This window comes from Delphinus delphis, chromosome 6 (assembly GCF_949987515.2).
Source record: "Delphinus delphis chromosome 6, mDelDel1.2, whole genome shotgun sequence".
NCBI lineage: Eukaryota > Metazoa > Chordata > Mammalia > Artiodactyla > Delphinidae > Delphinus > Delphinus delphis.
Genome location: NC_082688.1, coordinates 85150318 through 85175147, shown reverse-complemented (window position 1 = coordinate 85175147; position 24830 = coordinate 85150318).

Here is a 24830-nt window from a genome sequence, read left to right as displayed (position 1 = left end):
ATACTAGTCATACAAGTAAAAAGGGATAAGTTATTGACATACACATCAAGGTGGATGAATCTTAAGATCATTATATTATGTAAAAGAAGCTAGACAAAAATTGAGTACATACTGTGTGATTCAATTTATATAACATTCTAGAATATTCAATCTAATCCATAGTGACAAAAAGCAGGTTGCCTGGAGATAAGGGTGGGGAGAAGAAAAGGTTGGAGAAGAATGGGAAGAAGGAATTTTAAAAGGACGAAAGGAAACTTTTTGGATGGATGTGCTTATTATCTTGATGTGGTGGTGAGTTCACAGATGTACACAAATGTTAAATTTTTCATATTTTACACTATAAACATGAGTAGTTTTATATGTTAAATATGTCTTATTAAACTGTTTGAAATAAAAGGCTGTGATATAGAAACTCAGTCTGGGTTTAAGGAAGGAACAGGTGTTTCTATGAACTAGAGACTTTAATCAGTGAAATCATAGATCTATTAAAATATAACTATTATAAGTAATTTAAAACAACAAAATATTGGAATCCATGGAAAATATTCAAGTCAGAAAATAAATGCACTTTGAAAACATATGGGTGAAGGTACTGTCTGTGTGTACAAGATTTGGTCATTCCAAAAATGTTGCCATCTGCTAAATAATTCTGTTTTAATAGGAAGGAATGATAACACAAATCTTGACATGATTTGGTAGTGCAAAAATTATCATCAAAATTGGTTAAATCTTTTCAAAATTATCAAGGAACCAAAAAACTTGAAATGCCATTAGCCAAGCAGTCATGGTAACATGGTCACTAATAGAAACAATGATAAAAAACGAAACTGTTCTTGTCTTAAGAAAATACCTTAAAAGTTTACAGTAAGTTTTAAGATACTTAATTTTAGACACATAGATTTTAAGCAATGAGGTGTTTTTTTTTTTTTTTTAAAACACCCCAAAGTCCTAATGGAGTTAGCACTCAAAATATTTTGGGGCGAATTCCCTGGCTGTCCAGTGGTTAGGACTTGGTGCTCTCACTGCCGGGGTCCCAGTATCAATCCCTGGTTTGGGAACTAAGATTCCGCAAGCTGCACGGTGAAGCCAAAAAAAGGAAAAAAAAATTTTTGAATGAATTAATATGAATATTCATTACAGACTGAGTTTTGGGTCTGAATCTTTTTCTTAATTTTTGCAATTCACATTGCAACTGAAAGAGAACATGGCTCATGTGAATGGAAATTACCACTACATTTGCCAAAACTTTCTCCTCCCTTTCCATGGTATTTCCAGAAGCCATAACAGTGCCTGGTACTTACTATGTTTTAATGAATTAAAGGATTTTAGTAATCATAAAATGACCTAGGTTCTTCCATCAGTGTCTCTTATGCTTTGATGACTTGACTCTGAGAGAGAGACCACTTAACTTTCCCCTCCTCCACAAACTCTTCTGTGCCTTCCAGTGAAGGCTTTACTGCCATGCCTGGGTCATTCATCATTTTGATATGTTCGTGTAGGAAGCTGACAGCCTTCAGGCATTGTTAAACAAGGATCCTGAAACTTGAAACACAAACTTGATAGATGTCTTGCTTGCTTAGCGCTGGTGGCCTTTTCTCTGAAGACCCAGACATGATCAAAATGCTTATGATCATGTAAGTTGAAAGCAGGAGAAAGAACACTCATTGCTATGATTTTGGACTTTCTTTTCATAAACTACTTGGAGAAAAATGGGTGTTTGTTTCTTTTCCTGGTGATACACCATAGGGAACACAGTTTGATCCATCACTCTGATTTTTGCCCTGAAGAAAATTACAAATAGGCACTTAACTTCCCAGAGACTTTGCTATTGCAGCAAAGATCAATGTGTACTTTAAGGGCATTTGGTTGACTTATTTCTTTTCCAATATTAAAAAAACAAAACAAAACAAAAAAAACCCCACAGACTTTTCTTTTAGTGCCTGTTATTTAAATAATTAATCCAATACTGAAAATTTATTGAAATAGATTTTCAACAGTGACAGATGCCCTGGAGCACCCTATTAGGCTTTCTATTGTATTGGGCTTTCTTATAAAGACAGATTTTTAATTCCACAAAATAAAAAGTACCCTTAAGCCTCAACCAAATTAAAAAAAGATCTATTCTGAGAACTTAAATGGTTTTACCTCTTAAACTTGAGTTAATTTGAAGCACACAATCAATGCATGAGTTATAGTGCTCGTGCAGAAGTGTGCTGCTGGCCTTGAGGCTAGCTAAAGGAGATACAAGCCAATTGCTAAATAAAAAAAAAAATCCAATCAGATAGAAAGAAAATTGTTTACGTAGTTTATTAATATGGTGATTGTTGGTGAAGAGCCCCTCATCTTCCTGCTTATATACTGTATTAGTCAGCTGGAGCTGCCATAACGAAATACCATAAACTGGGTGGCTTAAGCCACAGAAATTTATTTCTCATAGTTCTGGAGGCTAAGAAGTCCAAGATCAAGGTGCTGGCTGATTGGCTTCTCCAGTGAGGGCTCTCTTCCTGGCTTGCAGATAGCTGCCTTTTCACTGTGTCCTCACAAAGCAGAGAGAGAGAGATGGAGAGCGATGGAGAAAGAGGAGGGGTAGTGGTGAGGAGGCAGGGTGGGGTGGGGGGGAAGAGAGAATTTGTTTTCTCTTCCTCTTATAGGGACACTAACCCCATCATGGAATCCCCACCCTCATGATCTCATTAGGTAATTAGGTAAACCTAATTACCTCTCAAAGGCCCCACCTCCAAATACCATCACATTGGGAGTTAAGACTTCAACATATGAATTTTAGAGGGAAACAAACCTTCAGTCTATAACAGTCTACACTGATCCCCCCAGTTATGTTCTTCTCACATATGAAGTATATTCATTCTATCCCAATAGGTCCAAAAGTCTTAACTCATTCCAGTAGCAATTCTAAAGTCTGAAAGTCCAAAGTCTCATCTAAATATCATCTAAATTAGATATGGATGAGCCTCGAGTTATAATCCATCCTGAAGCAAAATTTCTTTCCAGTTGTGAACCCATGAAACCAGACAAGGAATGTGCTTCCAAAATACAATGACGGGACAGGCATAGGAGAGACGTTTCCCTTCCAAGAGGGAGAAATAGGAAGAAGGAAGCGGTGATGGTTCCCAAGCAAGCCCCAAATGTAGCAAGGCAAATACCATTAGATCTTCAGGCTCAAGCATAATCCTCTTTGGTTTGATGCTCTGCCTTCCGGCCCACTGGGCCAGTAGTTCTACCTCCACAGCTCTGGGGGGTTGGGGTCTTGCCCCCAAGTATCTGGGTGGCTCCATCCCCAAGGCTTCTGCCCCCCAGAATCTGTGCAACTGCTGTCTGAAACCAAGGCAATGTGCCTCCACAACCTGCCTGAAACTGAAGAGGCAGCCCTGATGGTCTCTGAATCTCCTTTGGAGTCATCCTTCCCTTGTCTTGAAGAATAGTGCACATTCCCAGCTGAATAACTCTATGGTCCCATTCCATATCTAAGAAGTCCAACAGCTTTCCCTCATTTTGTCCCATCTCTGTCCCCTTCAGTTCAAACTGGCAGTGTTTCTGCTCATATAATCCCATAATCTCTTTATCAAGTGATAGTCCTGCTACACTCTAGGTGTTCTCTTCCAAACACGTGTTCTTGTTTTTTGCAATGTGGACAGACTAAGAATTTTTGAAATCTTTAAGTTTTGGTTTTTTCTTCAATTTCTCCCTTAAAAATCCCTGCTTCCATTTATTTCTCCCTTTTTGCATTTTACTATAAACATCCAGGAAGAACCAAGTTGCTCCCTCAACACTTTGTTTAGAAATCTCTTCAGCTAACACCGTTGCAATATATGCAGTGTCGGACACCCTAACAACTTTTATTAACTTTTTTGCCTACTTTAAAATAAATTTCAGCAGCTGTTAGAGTTTTCAAAATGCTTTTTTGACCTAGGACAAGAATACCCTTCCTCATTCCAGTGTCCCACTTTATCTTCCTGTCTTTTGTAAATGTAATTTAAGGCCCCTCTGTGCAATACCCTCTTTATCTCTGGCTCATGAAAGAAGTGTGATATAATTCTAATGTGTTTTACATGCCATATATTTAATGTTAATCTTCTGTGATTCCTGACCTCAGTGTTTCCTCCTAATTATTTATTTTGCTTAAACTTTACAGAGCCTGCTCTGTTTATTTATTTATTTTTTCAAGGAAATGGTGCCCTACGTATCATCAATCCTTAAAATTTTGCTGGAATGTCAGGGCTTTGCCTACTATGTTATAAGCACTTGATGGATTAAATAGATAATTACTTATCTGTGCTTTGGACTCTTAAAATAGTCAAAACTCAGATTTTATTCATAGAATGTTCCAAGTGTTTTAAAAAATATGTATACGTTGCATGATTATATTGGCAAATAATGACCACCAAGAAAATGAGTAGTATACATACAGAACTTGGAATATAGACAAGGTGAGTCACATTTAACTGCCCTTGTTTTCTCTAGGTAGCAGTGTATGTTGAATAGAAAGTACAGTAGTTCCCCTCATCTGAGTTTTTGCCTTCCTTGGTTTCAGTTACCTGCAGTCAACTGTAGTTTGTTAATATTATATGGAAAAATCCAGGACTAAATGATTTATAGTCTTCAATTGAAAAAAAAAAGAAAAAATAAATCTCTTTAGCTAAATATCCAGTTTTATTGCTCACAAGTTTTATTTTCCAGAAAACAGTAGAATCTAAACACAACTCAACCATGTTCTTTGCCATTTTATAACAAGGATGACCTTTCTTCGGTTTCCAATGACATATTCCTCATTTCCATCTGAGAATTCACCAGAATGGCCTTTAATGTCCATATTTCTACCAACATTCTGTTCATGCTTATTTCTGTATTCTCTGAGATGATGGAAGCTTTTTCTCCAGATCTCCTCTTTTCTTTCTGAACAGCAGACACCCTACAAGGCTGGAGACTTGAGCTGTAATTCAGAGTATCTTAGAATGATATTCCACATTTGATTTTCACAGCTGTAGGAAATAAGGATCTTCTTTAGGTGTACATGGTAGATTTCAATTCACTTATATGGTGCTTGCACTTGGAATTTGAATCCCTGAGCTCATCCTTTTGTTTTACCACTTTGTCCAGTAACATTAGGAGCAAAAAGCCAACATCACTACATTTGTTAGATTTCCAAAATGCTGGAAAGTAACATATGTACTGTCACCTAGATCCTTGCTTCTTCTAAGTGGTTGATGAGAAGTACCCAATGACTTATATATGACTACCAGTGCTCTCTTTAGTACTGGAAATATAGTTGACAGTATCTTTAAAACTAATCAGTTTATAGAGCTATTTCTGGACCATCCAGAACCAATTTAGAAAATTCATCCTTAAAATTCTGTTCCATAGAACCACTCTTGGTACCAAAATCTGTATTAGTCTGGGTTCTCCAGAGAAACATCATATATGTATTCTGAGAGAAGGAGAGAGAGAGAGAAGAGAGAGAATATGACAGGCTATAAGACATTGGTTCACACGATTACGGAAGCTGAGAATTCTAAGATCTGCAGTTGGCAGGCTGGACACCCAGGAGAGCCAATGATATAGTTCTAGTCTGAGTCCAAAGGCCTGAGAAGCAGGAGAGCTGATGGTGTAAGTTCCAGTCTGAGTCTGAGTCCAAAAGCAGGAGAAGACTGATGTCCCAGCTTGAAGATAGAGAGAGAGAGAGAGAGAGAGAGAGAGAGAGAGAGCATTCTGACTTAGCTTTTTATTGTATTTAGGCTTTCAATGGCTTGAAAGAGTCACACTCACACCGGGGAGGGCAATCTGCTTTACACAGTCTATGGATTCAAACGTTAATCTCATCCAGAAACAACCTCACAGACACAATGCAGAATAATGTTTACCCAAATATCTGGTCATCCCGTGGTGGCCCAATCAGTTGACACATAAAATTAACCTTCACATTTGCCAATTAGGGAGCACCACCTGTATTCAATAGTTGGGCTAAACCAAGAGCTCAATCTACTAAAGAAGGGGAGAAGGTGTGCTCCTCCAACAGCTGCTGGGATGCCAGCCCAAGTTATAACTGGGAGTAGCTGTGCCTGGCCCCATGAGAAAAACCAGCTCAGATCAAATAGGAAGGAAGAAAAGCTTCATTAGTGACTCTTTTTGATTTCAGAAAAGCAACTTGATTCTCGAATGGGAGGTGATGTTGTTTGTAGTTATTTATTAAGAGTTAGGGGAGTCTGAGGAGAGACCCCATTCTCAAACTCTGCTCTGAAATGTGAACCATACATCCCTGGCAAACAGGTCTGGCCCCAGACCTTTTAGAAGGTTGATCTTTGCCAAGAGTGGAGGAAGACTCACTTTGGTCATTCAAAACCATTAAGTTCATTGAGTTGATAACCAGGCAACACACACACACACACACACACACACACACACACACACACACACACACACACACCTTTTCCCTTAATCAGTCCACACTTGTACAGATTCTGAACCAAAGAAAATACCTGTACAGTTTTCTATTGTTCAGTCATCAAAGCAGGATTCTCATCGCCTTTTCATCTCTCTTTCTTTGGGATCATTGTTTTATTTAATTGCTTTCTCATCAGATAGACTTGACATCCATTATAAAGTCCCATTTCAAAGTGCTTTGACCCTTCATTTTGGGGGTGGTGGTGGTGGTGATTAAATTTTTATTGACTCATAACATGCCCGAAAGAGTACACAAGTCACTTTTTAACTTAATTGACTTTTTTTTAAAGCGAATACATTTGTGTAACCACCACCTAATTCAAGAAATAGAACATTACTTTAGTCCCCTCCTAGTCCTTTAAAAAAAAAAACAACCCAAACTTCTAAACCTTAATTATTGATTAGTAGAAACACAAATAGAGTGAGGACAATAGCAGTGAGAAGGGGTGAGACTCTGGCATGGAGACTGCGCACACTGGGCCAGCTTGATCGACCCTGACAACACAGGCATAATCTTGGCCACAGCTCAGCAGTGGAAAGATTCTTTGACAGGGTGCTGTAGGTGGCTCCTGTCATAGGACAATATTAAAGGAACTGGCAAAGTCTAGTGAGCAGGAGATGACGTGCTGGAACTCAGAGAGGTGGATGGTCCCATCTCTACCAATGTCAACTCTTCCAGGATATTGTCAATGAGCTGCTTCATTTCTGCCATGAGGCAGTTCATAAGCCAGCTCAGGTCTTTTTTTCTTGCCCCTCTCCTAATTCTTAAAACCCCAAATGTAAACCTATCAGTTAGTTCTGCCTAAATTTGTACTTTACCTAAATAATACAAAATTAGATAAATAAATAAAACATAGAATAATACAATATTTAATTTTTTGTGTCCTGCACTTTTCAATGTATGGTCTCCACAATGTCAGGTTTATCTGTGTTGTTGAATGCAGCAGTAGTTTTTACATTTTCACAGCTTTATAAAATTCCATTGCATAAATATGCTAAAGTTACTTATTATTGTATTACTGTTGGACACTTAGGTTATTTCTGCTTTGGGGAATTGATGAATAATGCTACTGTGAATATTATAATATACCTGTTTTGGTGGGTATGTGTGTGTTTCTGCTAGGTCTACATCCAGCAGTGGAATTCCTAGGTCATAGTGCATGGATTTGTTCAGTTTAGGAGGCAACGCAGATTTCTGTAGTGGTTGTACCAGTTCACACTCCCACCAGCTGTGTGTGAGAGTTTCAGTTGCTCTACGTCCTGTCATTGGTATTGTTGCTCTTTTTAATGTTAACCAATTTGCTGAATATGTAGTGGTATGTTGTTGGGTTTTTAATCTATATTTCTCTGATGGTTATGAGGCTGATCACATTTTTCATATATGTACTGACCATTTGTATAGTCTCTTGTGAAGTGGAGTGAGTTGTCTGTTCCATTGGTTTAGAAGATGCTAAATGGATCCAAACTTTGATCATGTTCAATGTGGCTATTTTGTAATTGAGCGTATCATTTTCTAGATGGCAGAGATCTGATCTCCAGCTGACACATTAGTCAAATATGTCTGGTAATCATTCTGTTCTTAAATGAATGGATTATTATTTACACTATGGTGATGCCGTCATAAGGTTCTCTTTTTTTTAACTTTTTAAAATTTATTTTTATTGGAATATAGTTTATTTACAATGTAGTGTTAGTTTCAGGTGCATGGCAAGATGAATCAGTTATACATATCCACTCTTTTTTAGATTCTTTCCCCATATAGACCATTACAGAGTATTGAGAAGAGTTCGCTGTGTTGTACTGTAGGTCCTTATTAGTTATCCCTCATAAGGTTCTGTCACTTTATTAAAATAGGGATTCCTGGTGGCTTCCAAAGGCTCATTTTTGACCCAGGTTGGTTGCTGGAATTTTGTAGGAACACATACAGTGGCCCAATAATTCGTCTTGGTAACACTGGTCATTATCAACTGAATGTGTCTCTCCTTCCAAGTTCATATGTTGAAATCCTAACCCTCAGTACCTCAGAATGGGACTGTATTTGGGGATGAGGCCTTTAAAGAGGTAATTAAGGTAAACTGAGGTCATTAGGGTGAGCCCTAAACCAAAATGACGGGTGTCCTTATAAGAAGAGGAGATTAGGACACAGACAGGTACAGAGGGAAGACCCTGTGAAGACACAGGGAGAAGACGACCATCTACAAGCCAAGGAGAGAGGCCTCAGAAGAAGCCAAGCTTCACAACACCTTGATCTTGGACTTCTAGCTGCCAGGACTGTGAGAAAATAAATTCCTGTTGTTTAAGCCACCCAGTCTGTGGTACTTTGTAATGGCAGCTCTAGCAAACTAATACACTGACCAAATACTAGCAATCCATCCTGGAGAATCAAAACCATTGAACCTTGGAGTTGGAAGTTCTGGTTCAACATCTTTGGCAAATAAGACATTCAGGCTCCATTCTTTTGGGGATAGAGCAATTTTGATCCTCCAAAGAAGTCTTAGGAATATTCCATTTGACCCTCGAACTACTCAGAGAATGTCCTTTCTGTGGGTAAGCAGTTCTCCCATACTTAATATGATCTGCAATTCCCTTCCCCACCCTTCTTCTTGGATACTTTCCACTACTTTCCAAAGCCAGAGCACAAAATCACTTCTCAAGTTGGTCCACTTAAAGCTGCTCCCAGCTGGAAAGCACTAACAGTATTCCTACCAACTGTGCTCAGCCACTCTCTAGCCATATGTGAACATTTTAAGTACAGCGCATTGTGGCAAGTTATATTATGGTTCATTCAATTCAACCACAGTGTTTGTGTGCCAGGCGCTGCATAGTGGGTGAGGGGTGCTGAGATGAATGGAACACTACGCCCACAATTAAGGAGCTAAATTGCTCAAATACTGTGAGGTAATCTGGTGACAGTAAGTGGGAAATGATACAATAGGGGTCCTGGAATTACTTAGCAAGAGACTGAGGAATCACTTGGTGGTGGATATTGAAAGATGGCCTTCCTCTGCCAAAAATAAACCTGTATACACTTGCATGTGTGGCCCTGGGGGCCCCAAGGTGTCTGTCTTCTGAAAATGCACCACGACCAGAGAGAAACCTGGAGAAAAATAAATGCATAAATCTCCCTATAGAATCAGGATCCCTATAGTTCTTTCTGGATCACTCTGTGTTTTGTAATTTCAATTCTCTACAATGTCTTGGGCACTTAGCATGGCACCAAAGAGCACGTTTTTTGCTCCCATTGCACACATGCTACAATTTAGAAAAAATGAGAAACATCTCAAAGACCTGGGAAGAGGCAGGGTCTGCTCTGGAATTACAAAGAAGTGGAGGGCAGGGCCCTGAGAGGGGGTGCATTGGGCACAGCCTAGGAAGGGAAGGAGCAGGGAGGCAGCCTGTAAATTTTTTTTTTTTTAGAAAAGGAATCAGGAGCTATTTCTTGGTTTGTGAGCTTTGCTAACATTCGAATTTTCCCTCAGAGGGCTGATCGTGTGGGTGGATGGTATCGTTCGATTGTAAAATGGGGCAGCATTTGGTGAGTGGTTCATTTAAGAGCAAATCATTGGTCTGACAGAACAACCCATGTGTCCTGTCCCAGAAGCATGGGGGAAGGGGAGCTAGCACTGCATTTCCTCTAAATTGACTCTGTGAAGCAGGTATTAGTAACTCTAGTTTGCAGAAGATAGATTTAGAGAGGTTAAAGCAACTTAACCAAGGTTAACTTGAGGGCAGAGTTGGGAATTTGAATTTAGCTTAGGCTGTGAACATTCCACCAAAGAATAGTTTTTATTTTATTTATCTATTATTATTTTTTAATGCTAAAGAGAAGAAATTCAGTGGTATCCAGCTGAGGGGAGAAGAAAGTGCACAGGTAGCTACACTGCAGGGTCTGTGACTGGTCCAGATTTCCTTGGGTCAGCCTCCCCCAGAGCCCCTCCTTTCTGAGGTGGCAATGAGGTCAGCAGGGCTCCCCTTCATATACTCACTCCTGGAGCAGAAGACTTTATGCTTGATGCCCTTCAGGAGGTCTGAGGATCACAAGGGTGACTGATAGGCTATCTGGTCATTCTCAGAGGCCTTCCTCAGGCTAGGGAAGGCCATGCAGAAAGACCTTAAATTGACCTAGAATGACCATTATGTGAGGACTAGGCACACAGGGGTGTGAAAATGATTGTTTCTGAGACATTTTCAAAGCAGTGAGCTCCTCTCTTAAAATATCAGTTGATGTGTGTCCCTGAGAGTCCGTGTTACCACCTACCCCTTCCCCACTGCTGTCTCTTCTGAGAAATAGCCTAGGCACCTCTACTCCTCATCAGAAGGAAAAGCTGAGGCAGCAGCATGAGGGAAACTAGGAGGTTCTTTCCCCTTGGCTTTTAACTTTCAAAAGAGTAGGCTCCTAGAGTGACATAAAAAGTTAAATTGCAATCACCCTTGTGCATCTTAGACAATAAAATGGATTTGGAACAATGCAAATAAAACAAGACAAAGTTTTTGTCCCCTTCTTTCTACTAGAAAAAGCTTCCTGGACCAAGGGAGTGTGGGGAAAGACAGAGAAGAGAAGAAATGTAAAGGGAGAAAGTTTGTAAGGTTCCCTAGTGGACCCCAAGTAGAGGAATGCCATTGGCACTCAAAGATCACCAGCCTCCTCTGGAGCCAAGGCCATCAATTACCAGCATCCAGGGTCCATATGGGAACTAAGAAGCACTTGACGGCACCTGTTCAGTGCAACAACGTCATTACACTTCCCAGTGGCTTCATTTTTATATCAGTCCGACAGGAGTGTCACATGTTTGGGCTCTGAGTCTTTTCTCAGTCTTCATTTGACTTAACCCACATGTAAAATCTAGGCTTCCATTTTACCCAGATAGAGAATGGGTCCTAGTCCCCGTAAGGGAGCAAAATGTGCCACCCCAAAATGTGTCTCTTTGGCATGAGGAATAATGTAGGCTGAGGACTTTTAAGAGACAGAAGACTCAAGAAGTCTTTCTTTTTACCCCCTCTCTAGCTGCCTAAAGGAATTTAGATAAAGTGCTGTTTTGTTACTGAACCAAACTTGAGTTGTTCACCCAATCCACAACAAAGTCAATCTACTGACACTGGGTTGTGGTGAAGGAAAGTACAGCATTTATTGTAGACACCAAGCAAAGAGAATATGTAACTCATGCTCAGAAGACCTGAACTCCCTGATAGCTTTCAGGGATTTTTTTTTTTAAGATGGAGACTATTTTTTAATATATTTATTGATTTATATATTTGGTTGCACTGGCTCTTAGTTGCAGTACGTGGGCTTCTGAGTTGCGGCAGGTGGGCTCCTTAGTTGTGGCATGCAAACTCTTAGTTGCAGCATGCATGTGGGATCTAATTCCCTGACCAGGGATCAGATCCAGGCTCCCTGCATTGGGAACAAGGAGCCTTATTCACTGCACCACCAGGGAAGTCTCAGGGAAGGGTTTTTAAAGGCGACATTGGGGTTGGGGATGCAGCTCATGGACTTTCTTCTGATTGGTTGGTGTTGAGGTAACAGGGTGGTGTTTTGGGAATCTTAATCATCAACCTTCTAGTTCTAAACAGTCTGGGGTCTACGTGCCTGTGGTCAGCAAGTAGTCACCATCCTCCACCTGGGGGTGGGGAGGTGGGGGATGTCTTAGCTCCTGCAGAACAACTCAAAGATATGTATCAGATTGTTATGTATATCCCTTTGAAACCAAACAGGACCCTGTGGGGCTCCTGGGTATGGAAGCCTTTCTGTTCCCTGTTTCTTGTTTGTAGGGAACAGACTCCAGCCTTCATGACCTTCCCTGGGTTCCAAAGGGCAGATCTGGACAGTTGCTAGTTGGGGAAGAGAGGGGATGCAGAGACAAGAAATGACCTGAGGCAAGATTAGAGGAACCAGAGAAGCTCATCAAGATTCAGAGACCACCTGAGATGAGATTAAAGGAGTGCAGGCCCTGCACACACTCTAATCCTCATCAGCAACTCCATCCTTGAACCATTGTTATAAAGCTCCTTATCAAATCCTTCTGGGTTGATACAGTTTTTGAGGGCAGAAGCCTGCTGTGTCCCCCTTTGCTTGGTAAAGCAATAAAGCTATTCTTTTCTACTTCACCTAAAACTCTGTCTCCGAGATTCAATTTGGCACTGGTGCACAGAGGCCAAGCTTTCGGCATCACCTTGAAGAGAAACTAGGACTCTGTTTTATCTCTGAACTACTGTTTAAGCTATCACTACTTTTCTTGTTTGACTGCTTTTCCTTTGTTTCTACATTCCCTCACTTCTCTAATAGTCAACTGCTTGAGTCTGCTCTTTGGAACTCAGGGAAGACCTAGGAAACTAAAGCCTTTATCTAGAAAAAAGAAATGGGAACACAGAGGGGCTGTTATACTTGGGAGGGCTCTGCAGGGTCCTGCTTGCTTTCATGCTCCCACAACAGAGGTACCACCAGAGATATCGGCAAAGAATGTGGGCTTGGTGTGGTGGGGGGGAAACTCTGCAGGGACTAGAGATCTGAGTCCACTCTGTGTCCCGTTGTCTGTGCATGGCTCAGCAAACATTTGTTTACCAAACACTTGCTTTTCCTTCTCCATGTGAATTGCCTTCCCCCCACTTTGAAGTCCCAAACCACTACCCCCAACATCCCCTTTTGTCTTTAGCTGAAGATGGTATTTAAGCTGAGGGCTCCAGTCATTTTGGTGAGTTACTCAGTTTCCCTGGGTACCTCTCACATATACATTAAACTTTTGTTTAATTTTCTCCTGTTAATCTGTGTCCTTTCAATGCAATTCTTAGGCCAGCCAGAAGAACCTATAAGTGTAGAAGTGAAATGGAGCAAGACCCTGTGGGGTCCTCCCAGGTACGAATCCTTTCTATGTCCATTTCGTGGACCCAAACCAAACTTGGGTCCACTAGCCCATGTGCAGTAATGCCAGTCTACCAACACAGGGCTGTAGTGATGGAAAGCAAAGGCACCGATACAAGGAAAACAAGTGGCTCATGTTCTAAAACCCCAAACTCCCCGAAGGGTTCAGCGAAGCTTTTTTAAAGGTGTGCGGGGGCGTGTCTCAGGGTATGTGATCAGCTCATGCACAATTCTCTGACTGGCTTATGGTGAGGTAACAGGGTGGTGTCACAGGGGTTAACATCATCAGTCCTTAGGCTCCAGGAGGCCTGGGGCTATGTGCTCATGGTCATCAAGTAGTTAAGGGAGGATATAGGAAAAGAGTCTGCCTCAGGAAGGTCTCAAAGGGTCCTGCTTTGTTACACTGTTTGCAGGAAATAGCAGATTCAAACAGTTGCTAATCCAGGGAGGGAATGCAGAAACAAAGGTGGAGCAATTAAGAAACTAGTGCAGGGACTTCCCCTGGTGGCACAGTGGATAAGACTCCATGCTCCCAATGCAGGGGGCCTGGGTTCGATCCCGATCCCTGGTCAGGTAACTAGATCTCACATGCATGCTGCAACTAAGCGTTCACATGCCTCAACTAAGGAGCCCACATGTCACAACTCAGGAGCCCATGTGCTGCAACTAAGGAGCCCACCTGCCGCAGCTAAAACCCCACACAACCAAATAGGTAAATAAAATAAATATTAAAAAAAAAAAAAAGAAACTAGTGCAGTGATAAATCAGGGTCCTGGTTCCTCCTCAAGGAATATACATAACAATACCTTTGAGTTCTTCTGTAGGAACTAAGGCCCCCACTCAAGTGGAGGATGGTAACTTCAGGCTGAGCACAAGATTCCTAGAACACTACCCAGGTACCTCACCACCAATCAATCAGAAGAAAGTATGCACACAGTGGAAGATAAAGAAGAATTTGACCCCTTCCGCAAATGATTCTCCTTTTAAAAACTTTCATGGTCGAGAAGAATCTTCGGAGTTGGTGTTTGGACATGGGTCCACTTTCTCCCCAGGTTGCCAGCCTCTTGAATAAAGCAACCTATCCTTTCCAACCAACACTTGCCTTTCAAGTATTGGCTTTTGAGTGGTGAGCAGCCGAACCTGAGTTCAGTAACAGAGGAAAATTTCTTTCTCCCGACATCACTTACAGAGGGTCGTAGTTAGAAGATGTAGGAGCCCCTCGCTTGGGTTTGGATGGACTGAGAGGAACCAACCTCAGGGTTCAAGTTAGGCCTTGCTCCCATGCCCCATGCCATCTGCTTCAGCATGAAGGTGCTTCCATAGGTGCTTTCTGAGGAGCCATGTTTCTGCAGGTACAAGAGTAGACAGACAGCTGTCTTGCTGAGACATCAGCTTATTTGTTCCTATGGCCCTCACAGGGCCAGCAGAAGTCTGCTGCTAAAGCTGGTTTTTTGGCACAATTGCTTCAGTGTTTTAGGTACTTAAAATTCTATCTGTACAAGTTCAGACATGACCTGAGTGCTTGTCAGTTCAGGTTCAACTCAGCTCTCCCAGGGCTTGGGCTTGTGTTACCTGAAAACTGGGTTCACCTCTTGGTGGGTGTTGAGCCAAAAGACACAAACAAGCCAAAGATTGGGAGAAGGAAGGATTTATTATTTATTATTATTACTGGGGATCTTTCCCAAAGCAGTGTCTCCTCAAACAGCAAAGCTGGTGAAGTTTTAAGCTAAGTGTACATGCGTATTCATGAAGGGACTTGGGTGGTCACCCAGTCCAAACTTAGCTGATTAAAGTTACAAGGGTCAGAAAAGGTCAACATCATCATCCCTTAGGTTCGAGCTGATCTTGTGGTTGAGTGCTTCAGGCTAATATTTACCACTGAAACAGAACTGGGAGTCTTTACAACTGATGCAATGATCTTTGCTATTGGTATTTCTCTTGCCATGATAACAGTCTTCTACATTCTTTTGTTCCCTTAAGATCATTAATTACTGAGACCTGTTAAAGGGCAAGCATTGTGGTGAGGCTTAGATCACAAAATGGCTTAGGCCAAAAATGGCTTCTCTTCTGTCAAGGAAGCCATGCCTTTTTCTCTGGGGACCCCCTACACTATCTGCTTGCATTTGGGAGAATGAAATGTTCTTCTCTCTCTCCCTCATGTACCCACTTTGCTGAGTGAGCAGCTCCATCTGCCTCAGACCATGTATTCTGGGATGTGTTGTTGACAAATTTGGGAAATTTCATTATCCCCACCCAGTACTTACTGAGAATAAACCAGGAGATGCTGGAGGAACCCTCTGGTCTCTGGATGAAGACGGAAGACTTTTGGGAAAAGGTGAGCCAGCCTCGCCAGCACTGGATAAATTTGTTGGTGACACAACCCAGGAATGGAGTCAAAGCTGGTGACTTTCTAGAAACCCAGGACAAAATATCAGCCTTCCTTGCTATGGGCTGATGTCCTAGAATTCAAAGCAACTAAATATTAAATGAAGGAATGTATGGGGGACTGGAGATGTGCCACCCACATCCTCATTCAAAGGAGGATCTTCTCCCTGTGCTGCCTGGAGTGTTGTCAGCAGACAGCCCTCAGCTCTCAGGCCCTTCTGAGTCTGCCTCAGCTGCAAGGAGATGCCATGCCCAAGAGTACACCTTTCCCAGAGTGGGCCATGTCCAGTGATGATCAAGGCAGGGTCATAAAGGCCATCTCAGCCCGCAAGGACTCTGACATCAACTACCGAGAGTTGGGCCAAGCTTCTCAGGTTAAGGGCACCATCTGCCACAGGATGCTCTCACTTCAGAAACAAACCACAAATTGCAGGTCCCCATGTTACCAAACTGAACTTGGGCCCACTCACTCAACCCACAGCAAAGCTAATCTACTGACACCTGGTTGTGGTGAAGGAAAGCACAGCATTTATTTCAGGTGCCAAGCAAGGAGAACAGGCAGCGAATACTCAAAAGACCCAAACTCCCTGATGACTTTCAGGTGAGGGCTTTTTAAAGGCAACATTTGGGATGAGTGTAGCTCATGGACTTTCTTTTGATTGGATGGTGATGAGGTAACAGAGTGGTGTTTCGGAAATCTTAATCTTGGGGAAACCTTAAACTTGGGGAAGACCTAGGAGACAAAAGCCTTTTTCTACAAACAAGAAACAGAGGACATGGTGGGGGGTGCTTTTGTATCAGGGAGGGCCCTGAAGGGTCCTGCTCAGTTTCAATCCCCTGTTTTCTTTGACACTCCTCCATCCTGAAGGGAACAGGGACAGGACAAGAAAGGGAATACTGTTTTGAATGGAGAGGTTAATCATAAACACAGCAGGGGAACTTCATTTTAGTGGGACTCAGCTTCACCCAGGCCACTCTCACTTCTGGCTGGCTACAAATTTGGAGGTTCCCACTAACACTGCAGGTCTGATACTTTTCTTAGAACAACTCACAGAACTCAGGAAAGCTCTACACTTATGATTAAAGTTTTATTATAGCACAAAGGATACAAATCAGGACCAGCCACAGAGAGAGACACATAATGTAAGGTCTGGGAGGGTCCTATAGGTAAAACTTCTTGTCTTTAGGACATGTTACCTTGCAACACCTCAACGTGACAGTACACCAAGCCAGCCAGGGAAGCTCCCCCCAGCTTTGATGTCCATGATTTTTATCAGGGCTTCCTTATGAAGGCATCATTGATTAACTCATTGACCATGTGACTTAATCTCTAGTTCCCTTCTGCTCCTCCAAGGTCAGGCTGATTCAAGTGGCTCACACCCCCAAACCTCTAATCACATGATTGGTCTTTCTGGTGTGAGCAACCTCCATCCTTAGCCACCTCATTAGCATAAGCCATCAGGTGTGGTCCAGGGGCTCACCATGAATGACAAAGGCATTCTAATCATTGAAGGAATTCCAAGGGCTTAGAGGTTCACTCCCAGGAGCAGGGTACAAAGGCCAGCCAAGTTCTTTATTGTACATAGCCCAATGCCGGACAAGTCTAATGGACCATTTCCCCTCTAGAATCCCTATGGAGGTGATGAGGCCACTGGGACAGTTCTACTTCTTTCCAATCCTTTCACATGGCTCCAAGGGCATTCTCTGACAAGCATCCTAGGCATTAACTCTGTCTCAGAGTCAGCTTCTGGGAGAACCTAAACTGTAGCAGTTAGTTCTGGGAGTGGCCCAAGAGAGTAGGTGATAAGATGAAGTATTGGAATTTGATCACACACTGCCCAGCTGGTCCTGAGCCCCTCATCACTGATTGTGGGTGAAGCCAGGATAGGCTCTAGCACAAGGGGACTGTCCAGTTGTTACACCTTTCACCCACCCATGGTGATTCAGTGCTCTAGTGGAAGAGAATATACTGGGGCGATGTATCAGGAGTTTGAAAGTATGGGGGATATAATGACTATAAGGACTATGGGATGGATGGCTGTTGCTAAATTCTATTGAAAATGATAAATTCTAGAAAACAATGAGAAAAGGCCAAGTGTGAACGTCAGAGGGCATCCTTGGTACCTTATAAAGAAGTCTCATCTCCTGAAGTGGGAAGGCAATAAAAGCTGAGGCTCTGGGCCAGAATTTAATCATCAGAGTCCTGAGCCTGCAAGACGTTAAACTCCAGCTGGGACAGTGCTGGCCTGCCAAGGTCAGGGTCCTGGCTGGGAAAAAATTGGATCCCAACACATGGATGGCACAACCGGGTTTATACTCCTTCAAATATTGAATTTGAAGATTCCAACATAACCTCTGAGCCTGAAAAAGTGTTATCCCTCCCTTAAGAGTCAACACTGCTATTCTAGGGCTTATGGGATGTTTGATACATCAGCACAGGATCAAATGTAACACTGTGTCAGGGGTCCAGGGGACCCACTTTACATCAAAGGAGATGCAGGAGCAGGCCCATGACCATGGGGTCCACTGGTGATGTCAGAGGCCCCCCTCCACCCATCCAAGTTGCTGGTGTGGTTGAAGATTGGAAGAATGTGCATAGCTTCAGTGCCAGCCTTTTTAAAATTAATTAATTAATTTATTTATTTTGGCTGTGCCAGGTCTTAGTTGTGGCATGTGGGATCTTCGTTGCGGCACGCGGGATCTTTTGTTGCAGCCTGCAGACTTCTTAGTTAAGGCATGCGGCCTTCTTAGTTGCGGCGTGCATGCGCGATCTAGTTCCCCCAGGGATCGAAACCAGGGATTGAACCCAGGTCGCCTGCACTGGGAGAATGGAGTCTTACCCACTGGACCACCAGGGAAGTCCCCAGTGCCAGCTTTGAGGCAATACTTTATGAGGATGGGATTTCTTCTTATGGTGAATCAAGGACCTTGTCCAATTCAGTGAGCTTGGTATCCAGGTGACCTACTTGATACTCCCTTGCCCAAGTGTGATAGCAAATGGACAAGGACAGCAACCCAGGCTTGAGGGGAGCTGAGGACCTGTCTCAGATGGGTCATGCTTCCAGGTGACCCACCAAGATGGGTAGATGTATTTTCTGAGGATGAGGACAATCTAGGATGGAGAGTGGAGGAGGGGAGTGATGAGTATCAGGGGCAACACCGAGCCCATCTGAAACATCTGCCAGAGTCTCTTATGTTTGTGTATATCTTCACCAGCTGAAACCAGCTCAGGCATGGAATCTCACACATCTGAACATGCTCAGAGAAAAATTCTAGTGGAGTCCATTGCTCCTGTGTTGCCTAAAACAACTTGAGAAACCAAAAGGGAGCCTCCCTCCCCTGGCAGCTGTTCACAGGTCCACACCCTGGATCTCTTGCTTCTAGGAGCACTGAGATAAGGTCCCTATGATGCTTTATAGTCACCGCAGGGGCCGGACAAGGTCATCCCCAGTGGCTCTGAGATCTTTAGTGGCTGAAGATGATGGTGACAGTGAAGTCTTCCTGGGAACCACTGGACAAATAATGGGTTCTGGAGGAGATAAGGGGAAGGAGGGACCCTGCTTCAGTAGGGTCATCCAGGGTTTGGGAAGGGAGTGGAACTTGTTCTGGGTTTTGTTTTGGGGAGAGGAAGGCATGGGAAAGGCACTGTGGGCAGGAGGCCACGCCCAGGCAGAGACAAGTGGTGAGAAGGGCACTGATGAGTCAGCAGAGGAGAAAGAGCAGGTAGGTGGACCCAAGTGGGGGTGAGGAGGAGAAGAAGGGGGACAGCTGAGGGCCAGGGAATGGGGGTGGGCCTGGAGGTCCCGAGCTGTGTGGCCCAAAGGTCCGGGCCTGCAGGGGGCCAGCCGTGCCCTCCGCACATACCTTCCTCGCCTCTGGTGCTGCCTCTACCTGCTGGCCTGGCTTCTCTCCAAACGATCTCATGCCTGTGCCTGCTCTTTGCTCTACTTTCTCTGAGTCCTGTGGGCAGCCCTCTGTGCTGAGGCCTCCTCTTCTGCCCTCTGTTGTGTGCTTAGTCCTGGGGGAGCTCAGAAATGCCCTGGAAGAGTCCCATCCCACCCCCCACCCCCCCACCTGCAGACATTGCCTTCGTCTTCATGCCCAGTCTGCCAACTGTTACAGACATAGCTCAGCTGAACCTCCAGCATCTGGAAGTCACACTTGCCTTTCTCTCTAAAATGAACACTTCAGACTGTCACTTTATTTTTCTTAGCCTCTCAAGCTAGAAGCCTTTGACTTTTTTCCCCCCAGTGCCTCATCCAAACTGTCACAAAAATCCTGTGGCTTCCTCATGAGGTACTTTTCTCAAAATCTTTCATTCCCTTTGGTACCAGACACACGACGCCCCAGGTCACCCGTACCTTATGAAATCTGTCAGAAACTCAGGATAGGGATCCCAGGAATCTGTATTTCTAATACCTTTCCAGGTAGTTTGCCTTGCACCAAGCAAGACTGAAATCTCTGTTCTAGAAGGAATATAATCAGGGTGGATTAGGTTATGCTCCTGTAACAAATTAATGCTGAAATCCCAGTGGCCTAACATAATGTTACTCACACAAATTCTCATATGGGTAGGGCAGTCTCCTCCTTTTGTAGCTACGCCATCTGGAACATCCCTAAGATGTTGAGACTGGGGAGGAATTAGCTGAAGGGATGTTTCTAAGGGACAGGCCTGGAGTTGGCTAGAACTGAGCTGCAAGGGAGGCTGGGAAGGGCCTGGGAAGTTCCCAGGAGGGGGAAGAATCTTCGCTGCAGCGGTCTCCGGGGCTCATCTGGGTTTCTTCCTCTCCATGACTGCGGTTGTTCTCAGGTCCCTGTTATACCAGGAGGCAGAAGCGACTTTTCACAGGTGTCCTGCAATGCTCTCCACCACTCACACCAACTGTAAAGAGCTTGTGTTCTCAGCACTAAAAGAGCAGGACTCAGCACTCCTCTAGAGCAGTCCCGGGGCCCAGCTGCACCCACCTTAGCGCGGCCCCCGTCCTCTTTTCAGCTGTTTGGATTATTCCAGGATGCTCAGGATTTCCCCCTCAACTTCCCTGGAATTTCCAGTAGAGGGAAAAAGTAGAACTTTCCAGGAGTTGCCTGAATGAAGATCATCTGACACTGACTTTAGCTTTGGAAGATGAATCGAGATAAAACAAAGAAGAGCTTAGGAATGTGGACCAAATGTTGAGGTACAAACAACCATTTCTGAGTGGTGGCTCCACCTCGTCTGTTAAAGTAGAACAGTTTCTAAACATTCAGAATATTTAGGAAGGCAGCACGACGTGGAGGTTAAGGACGGGTGGATTCTGTAACTAGCTTGCCTGGGTTTGAAATGCGGCCTGCTTCTTTCTAGTGGCTAGTCTTGGGCAAGTTACTCTACCTCGCTGAGCCTCGGTGTTCTCATCTGTAAAAAGGGACACATATGCATGGCTATCTCCTTAACTGTTACGAGTATCGAACTCAGTGATCACTGTACCTGGCTTACTGTGGATAAGTAAAAGGACGCTATACCCCGTGTTGTTATAAAATCCTCGTCTACCCTTAAACTTGAACATCTTGACTTTTATTTTTGATAGATAATCTGTAAATGTCAATTTCAGCAACAAATTTAGGACACTTATCCTAAAAAATGTACTCTGCCTATTCCTATGGAAATCCTATGACAAAGGGATGTGGGTGGGAGAAGGAAGCTCTGACAACCACGAGAGGGACCGTTGATCTCCTTTGCTACATATCAACAATCTCTGTTTGTCAAGTGGCAAACATTTTGTGACATGAAATGTTTGAAAAGTTGTACAAGAGCTTATGGGAGGGGACTCTGTTCCTCAGATTATTCCCATCTGCAGGGTCCTCTGCTTCTGCTGGATGTGGGGGGTGTGGCCTAGGCCTGCCACCTCTGCTTTTGAGAAATGGACGAGAAGTAAGGAAGGGGGTGGGCACTCTAGGGATCTGAGTAGTTGTTGCCTTGTCTTGTGCTTTTCCCCTTTCTTCTCTGAGACCCCAGGTGACGGGAACGGCAAGAGAAGGTGAAATTAAGAAAATTAAGGAACGTGTGTGCCGGATCTGAAATACATTGCTCGACAGCAGGGTCTCCTGTCCTCGTGTGGGCACATGGGGGTTTTCTTTCAGGCTTTGTTCTTTTTTTTTTTTTTTAAAAAAACATTATATTTTATTTATTTTTATTTTTTCTTTGGCTGCGTTGGATATTTGTTGCTGCTTGTGGGGGGCTACTCTTCGTTGCGGTGCGCAGGCTTCTCCTTGCGGTGGTTTGGCTAGTTGTGGAGCACGGGCTCTAGGTGTGCGGGCTTCAATAGTTGTGGAGCAAGAGCTCAGTAGTTGTGGCTCACGGGCTTAGTTGCTCCGCGGCATGTGGGATCTTCCCAGACCAGGGCTCGAACCCGTGTCCCCTGCATTGACAGACGGATTCTTAACCACTGCGCCACCAGGGAAGTCCCAGGCTTTGTTCTTGATAACGGGAGTGGAGGAGGCGGAAGTGAGGGTGTCATACACGAACCATAAAGAAAACTAGAGTTTGTGTACAACAATGGGGAAGATCTTGGAGTAAGTTTTTGCCATAAAATAAAGAAAATACTGGCTGAATTATTTTCCTTCCCAGGGCTAGGATAGAGTGTGGTATGCAGAGGTTGCTTCTGATGGGCCTGTAAATTAATGTGAGCAAACTTTTCGGACCACTAGCTCAACATTTCTCTCTTGAAAACAATTTTTTGTTGTTGCTGTTAATCAAAGGTTTTCTAAGACTTTATTTGTTAATTAACTTTCCAGTTTCCTAAATCACATTTCTTAATATTTTAAAATTAAAGTTAGCCGAGGACATTTCTGCTTTCAGGAGTATCAGATTTACCAGCTTAGTTCAACTCTAATTCCAAATAGCTGCAAGTATATATTTTCTCCTTTCAATTATGCTTTCGCTCTCCATTCTGATTATTGCAGTTTATGCAAATCAAGCTGGAGAAGAGATTTAATTCAATCAACTGTGGGTCTGCTTACACTAATTTGAATATTAGCTGCCGTCTCTATGTAAATGACTAGAGAGAAGGAAACTTGTTGCTATGCACCAATTGTGATGCCATTCTTACTGGCTAACCTTGTGTCAGATCTCAAGGTCAAGCTCAAAATCAAATTGGTTATGGGAGGTTGTTTGTGGGTCCTGGAGGAAGACACCACCTCCCAGGTCTGTGCTCAGGGTGATTCTAAAAGATGGCTGATTTTTTTTTTTAACATCTTTATTTGAGTATAATTGCTTTACAATGGTGTGTTAGTTGCTGCTGTATAGCAAAGTGAATCAGCTATATGTATACATATATCCCCGTATCCCCTCCCTCTTGCATCTCTCTCCCACCCTTCCTATCCCACCCCTCTAGGGGGACACAAAGCACCAAGCTGAGCTCCCTGTGCTATGCAGCTGCTTCCCACCAGCTAGCTATTTTACATTTGGTAGTGTATATATAAGACGGCTGATTTTTTAGACACTGTCAGGAAGACCTCCATCTTGTCCATTATTTATGATCTATGAGAGAGAAGGAAGGAAAGAGAGAGAGAGAAGGATTGTTTCTCTTTACTGAGAGTTCACTCCAGTCACTCAAACGAAGCAGCATTCTTCACATACCAGGTCGAGGAAGGCAGCTAAGGTATCCATCCACCCCCCTCACCCCCCGCCCCGCGGAAAAATTGGAGACTAGGATATTTGGAGCCTTAGCGACCTAGGAGGAGAGTGTTTCTCCAAATCTCACAAAGGATCAAGAACAGAGAAATTAATAGCATAGATGAATCTTTAGCCAACAGGGGAGCAGAGGACAAACTAAGAAAGAAGGTTCCTCGGGAACCTTGCCCCTGGCTGCCCACAAGCAAAACACTGTGTCTTTGAAGTGCTAATGTTGCTTTTCATGGGGAGGAAGAAAAGAGAGGGGACAGCAGGGTTATAAACATGCTATTTGTTTGTCTTGAAGGTGCTAAACCAGTTTCCAGGTACAGGTGTTGTTTTGCTTTAGAGAGCTAGAGATGCGTTCTTCATAGGAAAGCTGACCAAATCCTAGAGCCGATTCTTCTTCCTCTTTTTTTTTTTTCCGCATACTAAACTGGGTCAGGGAGAGAGTTTCATATTTTTGTTGTTGTTGTTACACTGCCAGCTCAGAAGCAAGATGATTGGCTGAGACTTAGAGCCTAACAATTAATGTTAAATACAGGCAGCTGGCTGGGTTTTGATTAAAAGCCACAATCAAGAAATCTGGCAATCTGGAACTTCGTGATAGCTGAAGCCTGTTTTTTTTTTTTTTTCTGTTTTTGTTTTTAACCCCATATACACAATTGCTAATCTTTCGGGGTCTTTTCCTTTACTGTCACTACAGTTTTTCATGTTTAAAAAATTGGCAGAAATCGTCTGAAGACATGCAAGATTCCTTGATTCTGAAACAGCTGAGGGCTTCTGTGTTGCTGCCCATGTGATTTGGAGTTTCTGCTCTATTTGATGAAAATGAACACCGAAGACGGTAATCAATTTGTTAGCACAATGTTTAATTATTCTTTTTTTTTTCCTATTCAATTAATTGCTCATAAATGGGGAAACAAAAACTACTCAAATCACCCCTTTTATTGGTAGGGCTATTCCAGAGACTGTATTTTTTGCTTCTGGCGCCACCTTATGGACGACAGCTATATTTCAAATATGGCAGTCAAGAATGGATTCATTTAGAAAGCGTTAGTATACTGTCCGCGTAACTTCTTGGTTACATGGACAGTATACTACAAGTGTGATGATCACCAAGTATAATGATCACTTAGTTTCTACTAGGGAAAGATTTCAGAAAATACCCTATAACAGGAAAAACTAATTGTGGTGAGTATGGAAATGTGTGCATCACTATGAAATATATGAAGAAAATCCAAATTTTGTAGTTCATATAAATCATCTGCATTTCCTTACAAGTCCTCAAGTCCTTTATGGGGGGGGGTGCACAGGGAGTGTCCACATTTTCCAACTATCTCAAGATTTCAGATTTCTTCTCTCTGCTGAACTTGTGGTGGTGAAGAAGGAGAACTTGGGGCCCTGGGTCAGTGACCCCACACCTAGTTGCAGATGGGCTGAACCATTTTCTGGGCCTCTGCATGGAGTCTGCCTTGAGCAGCT